Source organism: Triturus cristatus, chromosome 4_1 (assembly GCF_964204655.1).
Source record: "Triturus cristatus chromosome 4_1, aTriCri1.1, whole genome shotgun sequence".
Lineage (NCBI taxonomy): Eukaryota > Metazoa > Chordata > Amphibia > Caudata > Salamandridae > Triturus > Triturus cristatus.
Genome location: NC_140585.1, coordinates 1,356,771,012 through 1,356,786,849, shown reverse-complemented (window position 1 = coordinate 1,356,786,849; position 15,838 = coordinate 1,356,771,012).

Below are 15,838 nucleotides of genomic sequence, written 5' to 3'. Positions count from 1 at the left end.
AGTCTAAGACCTTAGCTATTAGGCCAGAGTAAGAGTTAAGACCTTAGCTATATTAGGCCAGAGTAAGAGTTAGGACCTTAAGCATTAGGCCAGAGTACGAGTCTAAGACCTTAGCTATTAGGCCAGCGTAAGAGTTAAGACCTTAACCAGTATGCCAGAGTACGAGTCTAAGACCTTAGCTATTAAGCCAGAGTAAGAGTTAAGACCTTAGCTATTAGGCCAGAGTACGAGTCTAAGACCTTATCTATTAGGCCAGAGTAAGAGTTAAGACCTTAACCATTAGGCCAGAGTACGAGTCTAAGACTTTAGCTATTAGGCCAGAGTAAGAGTTAAGACCTTAACCAGTAGGCCAGAGTAAGAGTTAAGACCTTAACCTGTAGGCCATAGCACAAGTCTAAGACCTTAGCTATTAGGCCAGCGTAAGAGTTAAGACCATAACCAGTAGGCCAGCATAAGAGTTAAGACCTTAGCTATCAGGCCAGAGTAAGAGTTAAGACCTTAACCATTAGGCCAGAGTACGAGTCTAAGACCTTAGCTATTAGGCCAGAGTAAGAGTTAAGACCTTAACCATTAGGCCAGAGTACGAGTCTAAGACCTTAGCTATTAGGCCAGAGTAAGAGTTAAGACCTTAACCAGTAGGCCAGAGTAAGAGTCAAGACCTTAACCAGTAGGCCACAGTACGAGTCTAAGACCTTAGCTATTAAGCCAGAGTAAGAGTTAAGACCTTAGCTATTAGGCCAGAGTAAAAGTTAAGACCTTAACCATTAGGCCAGAGTACGAGTCTAAGACCTTAGCTATTAGGCCAGAGTAAGAGTTAAGACCTTAACCTGTAGGCCATAGTAAGTGTTAAGACCTTAACCAGAAGGCCAGAGTAAGAGTTAAGACCTTAACCAGAAGGCCAGAGTAAGAGTTAAGACCTTAACCAGTAGGCCAGAGTATGAGTCTAAGACCTTAACCATTAGGCGAGAGTATGAGTCTAAGACCTTAGCTATTAGGACATAATACGAGTCTAAGACCTTAGCTATTAGGCCAGAGTAAGAGTTAAGACCTTAACCAGTAGGCCAGAGTAAGAGTTTAGACCTTAACCAGTAGGCCAGAGTAAGAGTTAAGACCTTAGCTATTAGGCCAGAGTAAGAGTTAAGACCTTAACCTGTAGGCCATAGTACAAGTCTAAGACCTTAATCTGTAGGCCAGAGTATGAGTCTAAGACCTTAGCTATTAGGCCAGAGTACCAGTCTAAGACCTTCGCTATTAGGCCAGAGTAAGAGTTAATACCTTAACCAGTAGGCCAGAGTAAGAGTTAAGACCTTAACCAATAGGCAAGAGTACGAGTCTAAGACCTTAGCTATTAGGCCAGAGTAAGAATTTAGACCTTAATCATTAGGCCATAGTACGAGTCTAAGACCTTAATCTGTAGGCCAGAGTATGAGTCTAAGTCCTTAGCTATTAGGCCAGAGTACCAGTCTAAGACCTTCGCTACTAGGCCAGAGTAAGAGTTAATACCTTAACCAGTAGGCCAGAGTAAGAGTTAAGACCTTAACCAATAGGCCAGAGTACGAGTCTAAGACCTTAGCTATTAGGTCAGAGTAAGAGTTAAGACCTTAACCAGTAGGCCAGAGTAAGAATTAAGACCTTAACCTGTAGGCCACAGTAAGAGTTAAGACCTTAACCAGTAGGCCAGAGTAAGAGTTAAGACCTTAACCTGTAGGCCATAGCACAAGTCTAAGACCTTAGCTATTAGGCCAGAGTAAGAGTTAAGACCTTAACCATTAGGCCAGAGTACGAGTCTAAGACCTTAGCTATTAGGCCAGAGTAAGAGTTAAGACCTTAACCATTAGGCCAGAGTACGTGTCTAAGACCTTAGCTATTAGGCCAGAGTAAGAGTTAAGACCTTAACCATTAGGCCAGAGTAAGAGTTAGGACCTTAACCAGTAGGCCAGAGTAAGAGTTAAGAACTCAGCTATTAGGCCAGAGTAACAGTTAAGACTTTAACCAGTAGGCCAGAGTACGAGTCTGAGACCTTAGCTATTAGGCCAGAGTAAGAGTTAAGACCTTAGCTATTAGGCCACAGTAAGAGTTAAGACCTTAACCAGTAGGCCAGAGTAAGAGTCTAAGACCTTAACCATTAGGCCAGAGTACGAGTCTAAGACCTTAGCTATTAGGCCAGAGTAAGAGTTAGGACCTTAACAAGTAGGCCAGAGTAAGTGTTAAGACCTTAACCTGTAGGCCATAGTAAGAGTTAAGACCTTAACCAGTAGGCCAGAGTAAGTGTTAAGACCTTAACCTGTGGGCCATAGCACAAGTCTAAGACCTTAGCTATTAGGCCAGAGTAAGAGTTTAGACCTTAACCATTAGGCCAGAGTACGAGTCTAAGACCTTAATCTGTAGGCCAGAGTATGAGTCTAAGACCTTAATCTGTAGGCAAGAGTTAAAACTAAGACCTTAGCTATTAGGCCAGAGTAAGAGTTAAGACCTTAACCTGTAGGCCATAGTACGAGTCTAAGACCTTAATCTGTAGGCCAGAGTATGAGTCTAAGACCTTAGCTATTAGGCCAGAGTACGAGTCTAAGACCTTACCTATTAGTCCAGAGTAAGAGTTAATACCTTAACCAGTAGGCCAGAGTAAGAGTTAAGACCTTAACCAGTAGGCCAGAGTAAAAATTAAGACCTTAACCTGTAGGCCATAGTAAGAGTTAAGACCTTAAGCAGTATGCCAGAGTAAGAGTTAAGACCTTAACCTGTAGGCCATAGCACATGTCTAAGACCTTAGCTATTAGGCCAGAGTAAGAGTTAAGACCTTAACCAGTAGGCCAGAGTAAGAGTTAAGACCTTAACCTGTAGGCCATAGTAAGAGTTAAGACCTTAACCAGTAGGCCAGAGTAAGAGTTAAGACCTTAACCTGTAGGCCATAGCACAAGTCTAAGACCTTAGCTATTAGGCCAGAGTAAGAGTTAAGACCTTAACCATTAGGCCAGAGTACGAGTCTAAGACCTTAGCTATTAGGCCAGAGTAAGAGTTAAGACCTTAACCATTAGGCCAGAGTACGTGTCTAAGACCTGAGATATTAGGCCAGAGTAAGAGTTAAAACCTTAACCAGTAGGCCAGAGTAAGAGTTAAGACCTTAGCTATTAGGCCAGAGTAAGAGTTAAGATCTTAACCATTAGGCCAGAGTTGGAGTCTAAGACCTTAGCTATTAGGCCAGAGTAAGTTTTAAGACCTTAGCTATTAGGCCAGAGTAAGAGTTAAGACCTTATCCATTAGGCCAGAGTACGAGTCTAAGACCTTAGCTATTAGGTCAGAGTAAGAGTTAAGACCTGAACAAGTAGGCCAGAGTAAGAGTTAAGACCTTAACCTATAGGCCATAGAAAGAGTTAAAACCTTAACCAGTAGGCCAGAGTAAGAGTTAAGACCTTAACCTGTAGGCCATAGCACGAGTCTAAGACCTCAGATATTAGGCCAGAGTAAGAGTTAAGACCTTAACCAGTAGGTCAGAGTACAAGTCTAAAACCTTAGCTATTAGGCCAGAGTAAGAGTTAAGACCTTAACCAGTAGGCCAGTGTACGAGTCTTAGACCTTAGCTAGTAGGCCAGAGTAAGAGTTAAGACCTTAACCTGTAGGCCATAGTAAGAGTTAAGACCTTAACCAGTAGGCCAGAGTAAGCGTTAAGACCTTAACCTGTAGGCCAGAGTGCGAGTCTAAGACCTTAGCTATTAGACCAGAGTAAGAGTTAAGACCTTAGCTATTAGGCCAGAGTAAGAGTTAGGACCTTAAGCATTAGGCCAGAGTACGAGTCTAAGACCTTAGCTATTAGGCCAGCGTAAGAGTTAAGACCTTAACCAGTAGGCCAGAGTACGAGTCTAAGACCTCAGCTATTAAGCCAGAGTAAGAGTTAAGACCTTAGCTATTAGAGAAGAGTCTAAGACCTTAGCGATTAGGCCAGAGTAAGAGTTAAGACCTTAACCATTAGGCCAGAGTACGAGTCTAAGACCTTAGCTATTAGGCCAGAGTAAGAGTTAAGACCTTAACTAGTAGGCCACAGTAAGAGTTAAGACCTTAACCTGTACGCCATAGTAAGAGTTAAGACCTTAACCAGAAGGCCAGAGTAAGAGTTAAGACCTTAATCTGTAGGCCATAGTATGAGTCCAAGACCTTAGCTATTAGGCCAGAGTGAGAGTTAAGACCTTAACCTGTAGGCCATAGTACGAGTCTAAGACCTTAATCTGTAGGCCAGAGTATGAGTCTAAGACCTTAGCTATTAGGCCAGAGTACGAGTCTAAGACCTTACCTATTAGTCCAGAGTAAGAGTTAATACCTTAACCAGTAGGCCAGAGTAAGAGTTAAGACCTTAACCAGTAGGCCAGAGTAAAAATTAAGACCTTAACCTGTAGGCCATAGTAAGAGTTAAGACCTTAAGCAGTATGCCAGAGTAAGAGTTAAGACCTTAACCTGTAGGCCATAGCACATGTCTAAGACCTTAGCTATTAGGCCAGAGTAAGAGTTAAGACCTTAACCTGTAGGCCATAGTAAGAGTTAAGACCTTAACCAGAAGGCCAGAGTAAGAGTTAAGACCTTAACCTGTAGGCCATAGCACAAGTCTAAGACCTTAGCTATTAGGCCAGCTTAAGAGTTAAGACCTTAACTAGTAGGCCAGAGTATGAGTCTAAGACCTTAACCATTAGGCCAGAGTATGAGTCTAAGACCTTAGCTATTAGGACATAATACGAGTCTAAGACCTTAGCTATTAGACCAGAGTAAGAGTTAAGACCTTAACCAGTAGGCCAGAGTAAGAGTTAAGACCTTAACCAGTAGGCCAGAGTAAGAACTAAGACCTTAGCTATTAGGCCAGAGTAAGATTTAAGACCTTAACCTGTAGGCCATAGTACGAGTCTAAGACCTTAATCTGTAGGCCAGAGTATGAGTCTATGACCTTAGCTATTAGGCCAGAGTATGAGTCTAAGACCTTACCTATTAGTCCAGAGTAAGTGTTAATACCTTAACCAGTAGGCCAGAGTAAGAGTTAAGACCTTAAGCAGTATGCCAGAGTAAGAGTTAAGACCTTAACCTGTAGGCCATAGCACATGTCTAAGACCTTAGCTATTAGGCCAGAGTAAGAGTGAAGACCTTAACCATTAGGCCAGAGTATGAGTTTAAGACCTTAGCTATTAGGCCAGAGTACGAGTCTAAGACCTTAGCTATTAGGCCAGAGTAAGAGTTAAGACCTTAACCAGTTGGCCAGAGTAAGAGTTAAGACCTTAACCTGTAGGCCATAGTAAGAGTTAAGACCTTAACCAGTAGGCCAGAGTAAGAGTTAAGACCTTAGCTATTAGGCCAGAGTAAGAGTTAAGATCTTAACCATTAGGCCAGAGTTGGAGTCTAAGACCTTAGCTATTAGGCCAGAGTAAGTTTTAAGACCTTAGCTATTAGGCCAGAGTAAGAGTTAAGACCTTAACCATTAGGCCAGAGTACGAGTCTAAGACCTTAGCTTTTAGGTCAGAGCAAGAGTTTAGACCTTAACCATTAGGCCAGAGAACGAGTCTAAGACCTTAGCTATTAGGCCAGAGTAAGAGTTAAGACCTGAACAAGTAGGCCAGAGTAAGAGTTAAGACCTTATCCTATAGGCCATAGCAAGAGTTAAAACCTTAACCAGTAGGCCAGAGTAAGAGTTAAGACCTTAACCTGTAGGCCATAGCATGAGTCTAAGACCTTAGATATTAGGCCAGAGTAAGAGGTAAGACCTTAACCAGTAGGCCAGAGTACAAGTCTAAGACCTTAGCTATTAGGCCAGAGTAAGAGTTAAGACCTGAACAAGTAGGCCAGAGTAAGAGTTAAGACCTTAACCTATGGGCCATAGCAAGAGTTAAAACCTTAACCAGTAGGCCAGAGTAAGAGTTAAGACCTTAACCATTAGGCCAGAGTACGAGTCTAAGACCTTAACTATTAGGCCAGAGTAAGTTTTAAGACCTTAGCTATTAGGCCACAGTAAGAGTTAAGACCTTAACCAGTAGGCCAGAGTAAGAGTCTAAGACCTTAACCATTAGGCCAGAGTACGAGTCTAAGACCTTAGCTATTAGGCCAGAGTAAGAGTTAGGACCTTAACAAGTAGGCCAGAGTAAGTGTTAAGACCTTAACCTGTAGGCCATAGTAAGAGTTAAGACCTTAACCAGTAGGCCAGAGTAAGCGTTAAGACCTTAACCATTAGGCCAGAGTACGAGTCTAAGACCTTAGCTATTAGGCCAGAGTAAGAGTTAAGACCTTAACCAGTAGGCCAGAGTATGAGTCTAAGACCTTAGCTATTAGGCCAGAGTAAGAGTTAAGACCTTAGCTATTAGGCCAGAGTAAGAGTTAGGACCTTAAGCATTAGGCCAGAGTACGAGTCTAAGACCTTAGCTATTAGGCCAGCGTAAGAGTTTAGACCTTAACCAGTAGGCCAGAGTACGAGTCTAAGACCTTAGCTATTAAGCCAGAGTAAGAGTTAAGACCTTAGCTATTAGGCCAGAGTACGAGTCTAAGACCTTAGCTATTAGGCCAGAGTAAGAGTTAAGACCTTAACCATTAGGCCAGAGTACGAGTCTAAGACCTTAGCTATTAGGCCAGAGGAAGAGTTAAGACCTTAACCAGTAGGCCAGTGTAAGAGTTAAGACTTTAATCTGTAGGCCATAGTACGAGTCCAAGACCTTAGCTATTAGGCCAGAGTGAGAGTTAAGACCTTAACTAGTAGGCCAGAGTATGAGTCTAAGACCTTAACCATTAGGCCAGAGTATGAGTCTAAGACCTTAACCAGTAGGCCAGAGTAAGAGTTAAGACCTTAACCTGTAGGCCATAGCACAAGTCTAAGACCTTAGCTATTAGGCCAGCGTAAGAGTTAAGACCTTGACCAGTAAGCCAGCATAAGAGTTAAGACCTTAGCTATTAGGCCAGAGTAAGAGTTAAGACCTTAACCAGTAGGCCAGAGTACGAGTCTAAGACCTTAGCTATTAGGCCAGACTAAGAGTTAAGACCTTAGCTATTAGGCCAGAGTTAGAGTTAGGACCTTAAGCATTAGGCCAGAGTACGAGTCTAAGGCCTTAGCTATTAGGCCAGAGTAAGAGTTAAGACCTTAACCTATAGGCCATAGCAAGAGTTAAAACCTTAACCAGTAGGCCAGAGTAAGAGTTAAGACCTTAACCTGTAGTCCATAGCACGAGTCTAAGACCTTAGATATTAGGCCAGAGTAAGAGTTAAGACCTTAACCAGTAGGCCAGAGTACAAGTCTAAAACCTTAGCTATTAGGCCAGAGTAAGAGTTAAGACCTTAACCAGTAGGCCAGTGTACGAGTCTAAGACCTTAGCTAGTAGGCCAGAGTAAGAGTTAAGACCTTAACCTGTAGGCCATAGTAAGAGTTAAGACCTTAACCAGTAGGCCAGAGTAAGCGTTAAGACCTTAACCTGTAGGCCAGAGTACGAGTCTAAGACCTTAGCTATTAGTCCAGAGTAAGAGTTAAGACCTTAGCTATTAGGCCAGAGTAAGAGTTAAGACCTTAACCATTAGGCCAGAGTACGAGTCTAAAACCTTAGCTATTAGGCCAGAGTAAGAGTTAAGACCTTAACCAGAAGGCCAGAGTAAGAGTTAAGACCTTAATCTGTAGGCCATAGTATGAGTCCAAGACCTTAGCTATTAGGCCAGAGTGAGAGTTAAGACCTTAACTGGTAGGCCAGAGTATGAGTCTAAGACCTTAACCATTAGGCCAGAGTATGAGTCTAAGACCTTAGCTATTAGGCCAGATTACGAGTCTAAGACCTTTGCTATTAGGCCAGAGTAAGAGTTAAGACCTTAACCAGTAGGCCAGAGTAAGAGTTAAGACCTTAAACATTAGGCCAGAGTACGAGTCTAAGACCTTAGCTATTAGGCCAGAGTAAGAGTTAAGACCTTAACCATTAGGCCAGAGTACAAATCTAAGACCTTAGCTATTAGGCCAGAGTAAGAGTTAAGACCTTATCCAGTAGGCCAGAGTAAGAGTTAAGACCTTAACCATTAGGCCAGAGTACGAGTCTAAGACCTTAGCTATTAGGCCAGAGTAAGAGTTTAGACCTTAACCATTAGGCCAGAGTACGAGTCTAAGACCTTAGCTATTAGGCCAGAGTAAGAGTAAAGACCTTAACCAGTAGGCCAGAGTATGAGTCTAAGACCTTAGCTATTAGGCCAGAGTAAGAGTTAAGACCTTAGCTATTAGGCCAGAGTAAGAGTTAGGACCTTAAGCATTAGGCCAGAGTACGAGTCTAAGACCTTAGCTATTAGGCCAGCGTAAGAGTTTAGACCTTAACCAGTAGGCCAGAGTACGAGTCTAAGACCTTAGCTATTAAGCCAGAGTAAGAGTTAAGACCTTAGCAATTAGGCCAGAGTACGAGTCTAAGACCTTAGCTATTAGGCCAGAGTAAGAGTTAAGACCTTAACCATTAGGCCAGAGTACGAGTCTAAGACCTTAGCTATTAGGCCAGAGGAAGAGTTAAGACCTTAACCAGTAGGCCAGTGTAAGAGTTAAGACTTTAATCTGTAGGCCATAGTACGAGTCCAAGACCTTAGCTATTAGGCCAGAGTGAGAGTTAAGACCTTAACTAGTAGGCCAGAGTATGAGTCTAAGACCTTAACCATTAGGCCAGAGTAAGAGTTAAGACCTTAACCTGTAGGCCATAGCACAAGTCTAAGACCTTAGCTATTAGGCCAGCGTAAGAGTTAAGACCTTAACCAGTAGGCCAGCATAAGAGTTAAGACCTTAGCTATCAGGCCAGAGTAAGAGTTAAGACCTTAACCATTAGGCCAGAGTACGAGTCTAAGACCTTAGCTATTAGGCCAGAGTAAGAGTTAAGACCTTAACCATTAGGCCAGAGTACGAGTCTAAGACCTTAGCTATTAGGCCAGAGTAAGAGTTCAGACCTTAACCAGTAGGCCAGAGTAAGAGTCAAGACCTTAACCAGTAGGCCACAGTACGAGTCTAAGACCTTAGCTATTAAGCCAGAGTAAGAGTTAAGACCTTAGCTATTAGGCCAGAGTAAAAGTTAAGACCTTAACCATTAGGCCAGAGTACGAGTCTAAGACCTTAGCTATTAGGCCAGAGTAAGAGTTAAGACCTTAGCCTGTAGGCCATAGTAAGTGTTAAGACCTTAACCAGAAGGCCAGAGTAAGAGTTAAGACCTTAACCAGAAGGCCAGAGTAAGAGTTAAGACCTTAACCAGTAGGCCAGAGTATGAGTCTAAGACCTTAACCATTAGGCGAGAGTATGAGTCTAAGACCTTAGCTATTAGGACATAATACGAGTCTAAGACCTTAGCTATTAGGCCAGAGTAAGAGTTAAGACCTTAACCAGTAGGCCAGAGTAAGAGTTTAGACCTTAACCAGTAGGCCAGAGTAAGAGTTAAGACCTTAGCTATTAGGCCAGAGTAAGAGTTAAGACCTTAACCTGTAGGCCATAGTACAAGTCTAAGACCTTAATCTGTAGGCCAGAGTATGAGTCTAAGACCTTCGCTATTAGGCCAGAGTAAGAGTTAATACCTTAACCAGTAGGCCAGAGTAAGAGTTAAGACCTTAACCAATAGGCAAGAGTACGAGTCTAAGACCTTAGCTATTAGGCCAGAGTAAGAATTTAGACCTTAATCATTAGGCCATAGTACGAGTCTAAGACCTTAATCTGTAGGCCAGAGTATGAGTCTAAGTCCTTAGCTATTAGGCCAGAGTACCAGTCTAAGACCTTCGCTATTAGTCCAGAGTAAGAGTTAATACCTTAACCAGTAGGCCAGAGTAAGAGTTAAGACCTTAACCAATAGGCCAGAGTACGAGTCTAAGACCTTAGCTATTAGGCAAGAGTAAGAGTTAAGACCTTAACCAGTAGGCCAGAGTAAGAATTAAGACCTTAACCTGTAGGCCACAGTAAGAGTTAAGACCTTAACCAGTAGGCCAGAGTAAGAGTTAAGACCTTAACCTGTAGGCCATAGCACAAGTCTAAGACCTTAGCTATTAGGCCAGAGTAAGAGTTAAGACCTTAACCATTAGGCCAGAGTACGAGTCTAAGACCTTAGCTATTAGGCCAGAGTAAGAGTTAAGACCTTAACCATTAGGCCAGAGTACGTGTCTAAGACCTTAGCTATTAGGCCAGAGTAAGAGTTAAGACCTTAACCATTAGGCCAGAGTAAGAGTTAGGACCTTAACCAGTAGGCCAGAGTAAGAGTTAAGAACTTAGCTATTAGGCCAGAGTAACAGTTAAGACTTTAACCAGTAGGCCAGAGTACGAGTCTGAGACCTTAGCTATTAGGCCAGAGTAAGAGTTAAGACCTTAGCTATTAGGCCACAGTAAGAGTTAAGACCTTAACCAGTAGGCCAGAGTAAGAGTCTAAGACCTTAACCATTAGGCCAGAGTACGAGTCTAAGACCTTAGCTATTAGGCCAGAGTAAGAGTTAGGACCTTAACAAGTAGGCCAGAGTAAGTGTTAAGACCTTAACCTGTAGGCCATAGTAAGAGTTAAGACCTTAACCAGTAGGCCAGAGTAAGTGTTAAGACCTTAACCTGTGGGCCATAGCACAAGTCTAAGACCTTAGCTATTAGGCCAGAGTAAGAGTTTAGACCTTAACCATTAGGCCAGAGTACGAGTCTACGACCTTAGCTATTAGGCCAGCGTAAGAGTCAATACCTTAACCAGAAGGCCAGAGTAAGAGTTAAGACCTTAACCAGTAGGCCAGCATAAGAGTTAAGACCTTAACCAATAGGCAAGAGTTAAAACTAAGACCTTAGCTATTAGGCCAGAGTAAGAGTTAAGACCTTAACCTGTAGGCCATAGTACGAGTCTAAGACCTTAATCTGTAGGCCAGAGTATGAGTCTAAGACCTTAGCTATTAGGCCAGAGTACGAGTCTAAGACCTTACCTATTAGTCCAGAGTAAGAGTTAATACCTTAACCAGTAGGCCAGAGTAAGAGTTAAGACCTTAACCAGTAGGCCAGAGTAAAAATTAAGACCTTAACCTGTAGGCCATAGTAAGAGTTAAGACCTTAAGCAGTATGCCAGAGTAAGAGTTAAGACCTTAACCTGTAGGCCATAGCACATGTCTAAGACCTTAGCTATTAGGCCAGAGTAAGAGTGAAGACCTTAACCATTAGGCCAGAGTACGAGTCTAAGACCTTAGCTATTAGGCCAGAGTAAGAGTTAAGACCTTAACCAGTAGGCCAGAGTAAGAGTTAAGACCTTAACCTGTAGGCCATAGTAAGAGTTAAGACCTTAACCAGTAGGCCAGAGTAAGAGTTAAGACCTTAACCTGTAGGCCATAGCACAAGTCTAAGACCTTAGCTATTAGGCCAGAGTAAGAGTTAAGACCTTAACCATTAGGCCAGAGTACGAGTCTAAGACCTTAGCTATTAGGCCAGAGTAAGAGTTAAGACCTTAACCATTAGGCCAGAGTACGTGTCTAAGACCTGAGCTATTAGGCCAGAGTAAGAGTTAAAACCTTAACCAGTAGGCCAGAGTAAGAGTTAAGACCTTAGCTATTAGGCCAGAGTAAGAGTTAAGATCTTAACCATTAGGCCAGAGTTGGAGTCTAAGACCTTAGCTATTAGGCCAGAGTAAGTTTTAAGACCTTAGCTATTAGGCCAGAGTAAGAGTTAAGACCTTATCCATTAGGCCAGAGTACGAGTCTAAGACCTTAGCTATTAGGCCAGAGTAAGAGTTAAGACCTGAACAAGTAGGCCAGAGTAAGAGTTAAGACCTTAACCTATAGGCCATAGCAAGAGTTAAAACCTTAACCAGTAGGCCAGAGTAAGAGTTAAGACCTTAACCTGTAGGCCATAGCACGAGTCTAAGACCTCAGATATTAGGCCAGAGTAAGAGTTAAGACCTTAACCAGTAGGTCAGAGTACAAGTCTAAAACCTTAGCTATTAGGCCAGAGTAAGAGTTAAGACCTTAACCAGTAGGCCAGTGTACGAGTCTTAGACCTTAGCTAGTAGGCCAGAGTAAGAGTTAAGACCTTAACCTGTAGGCCATAGTAAGAGTTAAGACCTTAACCAGTAGGCCAGAGTAAGCGTTAAGACCTTAACCTGTAGGCCAGAGTGCGAGTCTTAGACCTTAGCTATTAGTCCAGAGTAAGAGTTAAGACCTTAGCTATTAGGCCAGAGTAAGAGTTAGGACCTTAAGCATTAGGCCAGAGTACGAGTCTAAGACCTTAGCTATTAGGCCAGCGTAAGAGTTAAGACCTTAACCAGTAGGCCAGAGTACGAGTCTAAGACCTTAGCTATTAAGCCAGAGTAAGAGTTAAGACCTTAGCTATTAGGCCAGAGTACGAGTCTAAGACCTTAGCTATTAGGCCAGAGTAAGAGTTAAGACCTTAACCATTAGGCCAGAGTACGAGTCTAAGACCTTAGCTATTAGGCCAGAGTAAGAGTTAAGACCTTAACTAGTAGGCCACAGTAAGAGTTAAGACCTTAACCTGTACGCCATAGTAAGAGTTAAGACCTTAACCAGAAGGCCAGAGTAAGAGTTAAGACCTTAATCTGTAGGCCATAGTATGAGTCCAAGACCTTAGCTATTAGGCCAGAGTGAGAGTTAAGACCTTAACCTGTAGGCCATAGTACGAGTCTAAGACCTTAATCTGTAGGCCAGAGTATGAGTCTAAGACCTTAGCTATTAGGCCAGAGTACGAGTCTAAGACCTTACCTATTAGTCCAGAGTAAGAGTTAATACCTTAACCAGTAGGCCAGAGTAAGAGTTAAGACCTTAACCAGTAGGCCAGAGTAAAAATTAAGACCTTAACCTGTAGGCCATAGTAAGAGTTAAGACCTTAAGCAGTATGCCAGAGTAAGAGTTAAGACCTTAACCTGTAGGCCATAGCACATGTCTAAGACCTTAGCTATTAGGCCAGAGTAAGAGTTAAGACCTTAACCTGTAGGCCATAGTAAGAGTTAAGACCTTAACCAGAAGGCCAGAGTAAGAGTTAAGACCTTAACCTGTAGGCCATAGCACAAGTCTAAGACCTTAGCTATTAGGCCAGCTTAAGAGTTAAGACCTTAACTAGTAGGCCAGAGTATGAGTCTAAGACCTTAACCATTAGGCCAGAGTATGAGTCTAAGACCTTAGCTATTAGGACATAATACGAGTCTAAGACCTTAGCTATTAGACCAGAGTAAGAGTTAAGACCTTAACCAGTAGGCCAGAGTAAGAGTTAAGACCTTAACCAGTAGGCCAGAGTAAGAACTAAGACCTTAGCTATTAGGCCAGAGTAAGATTTAAGACCTTAACCTGTAGGCCATAGTACGAGTCTAAGACCTTAATCTGTAGGCCAGAGTATGAGTCTATGACCTTAGCTATTAGGGCAGAGTACGAGTCTAAGACCTTACCTATTAGTCCAGAGTAAGTGTTAATACCTTAACCAGTAGGCCAGAGTAAGAGTTAAGACCTTAAGCAGTATGCCAGAGTAAGAGTTAAGACCTTAACCTGTAGGCCATAGCACATGTCTAAGACCTTAGCTATTAGGCCAGAGTAAGAGTGAAGACCTTAACCATTAGGCCAGAGTATGAGTTTAAGACCTTAGCTATTAGGCCAGAGTACGAGTCTAAGACCTTAGCTATTAGGCCAGAGTAAGAGTTAAGACCTTAACCAGTTGGCCAGAGTAAGAGTTAAGACCTTAACCTGTAGGCCATAGTAAGAGTTAAGACCTTAACCAGTAGGCCAGAGTAAGAGTTAAGACCTTAGCTATTAGGCCAGAGTAAGAGTTAAGATCTTAACCATTAGGCCAGAGTTGGAGTCTAAGACCTTAGCTATTAGGCCAGAGTAAGTTTTAAGACCTTAGCTATTAGGCCAGAGTAAGAGTTAAGACCTTAACCATTAGGCCAGAGTACGAGTCTAAGACCTTAGCTTTTAGGTCAGAGCAAGAGTTTAGACCTTAACCATTAGGCCAGAGAACGAGTCTAAGACCTTAGCTATTAGGCCAGAGTAAGAGTTAAGACCTGAACAAGTAGGCCAGAGTAAGAGTTAAGACCTTATCCTATAGGCCATAGCAAGAGTTAAAACCTTAACCAGTAGGCCAGAGTAAGAGTTAAGACCTTAACCTGTAGGCCATAGCATGAGTCTAAGACCTTAGATATTAGGCCAGAGTAAGAGGTAAGACCTTAACCAGTAGGCCAGAGTACAAGTCTAAGACCTTAGCTATTAGGCCAGAGTAAGAGTTAAGACCTGAACAAGTAGGCCAGAGTAAGAGTTAAGACCTTAACCTATAGGCCATAGCAAGAGTTAAAACCTTAACCAGTAGGCCAGAGTAAGAGTTAAGACCTTAACCATTAGGCCAGAGTACGAGTCTAAGACCTTAACTATTAGGCCAGAGTAAGTTTTAAGACCTTAGCTATTAGGCCACAGTAAGAGTTAAGACCTTAACCAGTAGGCCAGAGTAAGAGTCTAAGACCTTAACCATTAGGCCAGAGTACGAGTCTAAGACCTTAGCTATTAGGCCAGAGTAAGAGTTAGGACCTTAACAAGTAGGCCAGAGTAAGTGTTAAGACCTCAACCTGTAGGCCATAGTAAGAGTTAAGACCTTAACCAGTAGGCCAGAGTAAGCGTTAAGACCTTAACCATTAGGCCAGAGTACGAGTCTAAGACCTTAGCTATTAGGCCAGAGTAAGAGTTAAGACCTTAACCAGTAGGCCAGAGTATGAGTCTAAGACCTTAGCTATTAGGCCAGAGTAAGAGTTAAGACCTTAGCTATTAGGCCAGAGTAAGAGTTAGGACCTTAAGCATTAGGCCAGAGTACGAGTCTAAGACCTTAGCTATTGGGCCAGCGTAAGAGTTTAGACCTTAACCAGTAGGCCAGAGTACGAGTCTAAGACCTTAGCTATTAAGCCAGAGTAAGAGTTAAGACCTTAGCTATTAGGCCAGAGTACGAGTCTAAGACCTTAGCTATTAGGCCAGAGTAAGAGTTAAGACCTTAACCATTAGGCCAGAGTACGAGTCTAAGACCTTAGCTATTAGGCCAGAGGAAGAGTTAAGACCTTAACCAGTAGGCCAGTGTAAGAGTTAAGACTTTAATCTGTAGGCCATAGTACGAGTCCAAGACCTTAGCTATTAGGCCAGAGTGAGAGTTAAGACCTTAACTAGTAGGCCAGAGTATGAGTCTAAGACCTTAACCATTAGGCCAGAGTATGAGTCTAAGACCTTAACCAGTAGGCCAGAGTAAGAGTTAAGACCTTAACCTGTAGGCCATAGCACAAGTCTAAGACCTTAGCTATTAGGCCAGCGTAAGAGTTAAGACCTTAACCAGTAGGCCAGCATAAGAGTTAAGACCTTAGCTATTAGGCCAGAGTAAGAGTTAAGACCTTAACCAGTAGGCCAGAGTACGAGTCTAAGACCTTAGCTATTAGGCCAGACTAAGAGTTAAGACCTTAGCTATTAGGCCAGAGTTAGAGTTAGGACATTAAGCATTAGGCCAGAGTACGAGTCTAAGGCCTTAGCTATTAGGCCAGAGTAAGAGTTAAGACCTTAACCTATAGGCCATAGCAAGAGTTAAAACCTTAACCAGTAGGCCAGAGTAAGAGTTAAGACCTTAACCTGTAGTCCATAGCACGAGTCTAAGACCTTAGATATTAGGCCAGAGTAAGAGTTAAGACCTTAACCAGTAGGCCAGAGTACAAGTCTAAAACCTTAGCTATTAGGCCAGAGTAAGAGTTAAGACCTTAACCAGTAGGCCAGTGTACGAGTCTAAGACCTTAGCTCGTAGGCCAGAGTAAGAGTTAAGACCTTAACCTGTAGGCCATAGTAAGAGTTAGGACCTTAACCAGTAGGCCAGAGTAAGCGTTAAGACCTTAACCTGTAGGCCAGAGTACGAGTCTAAGACCTT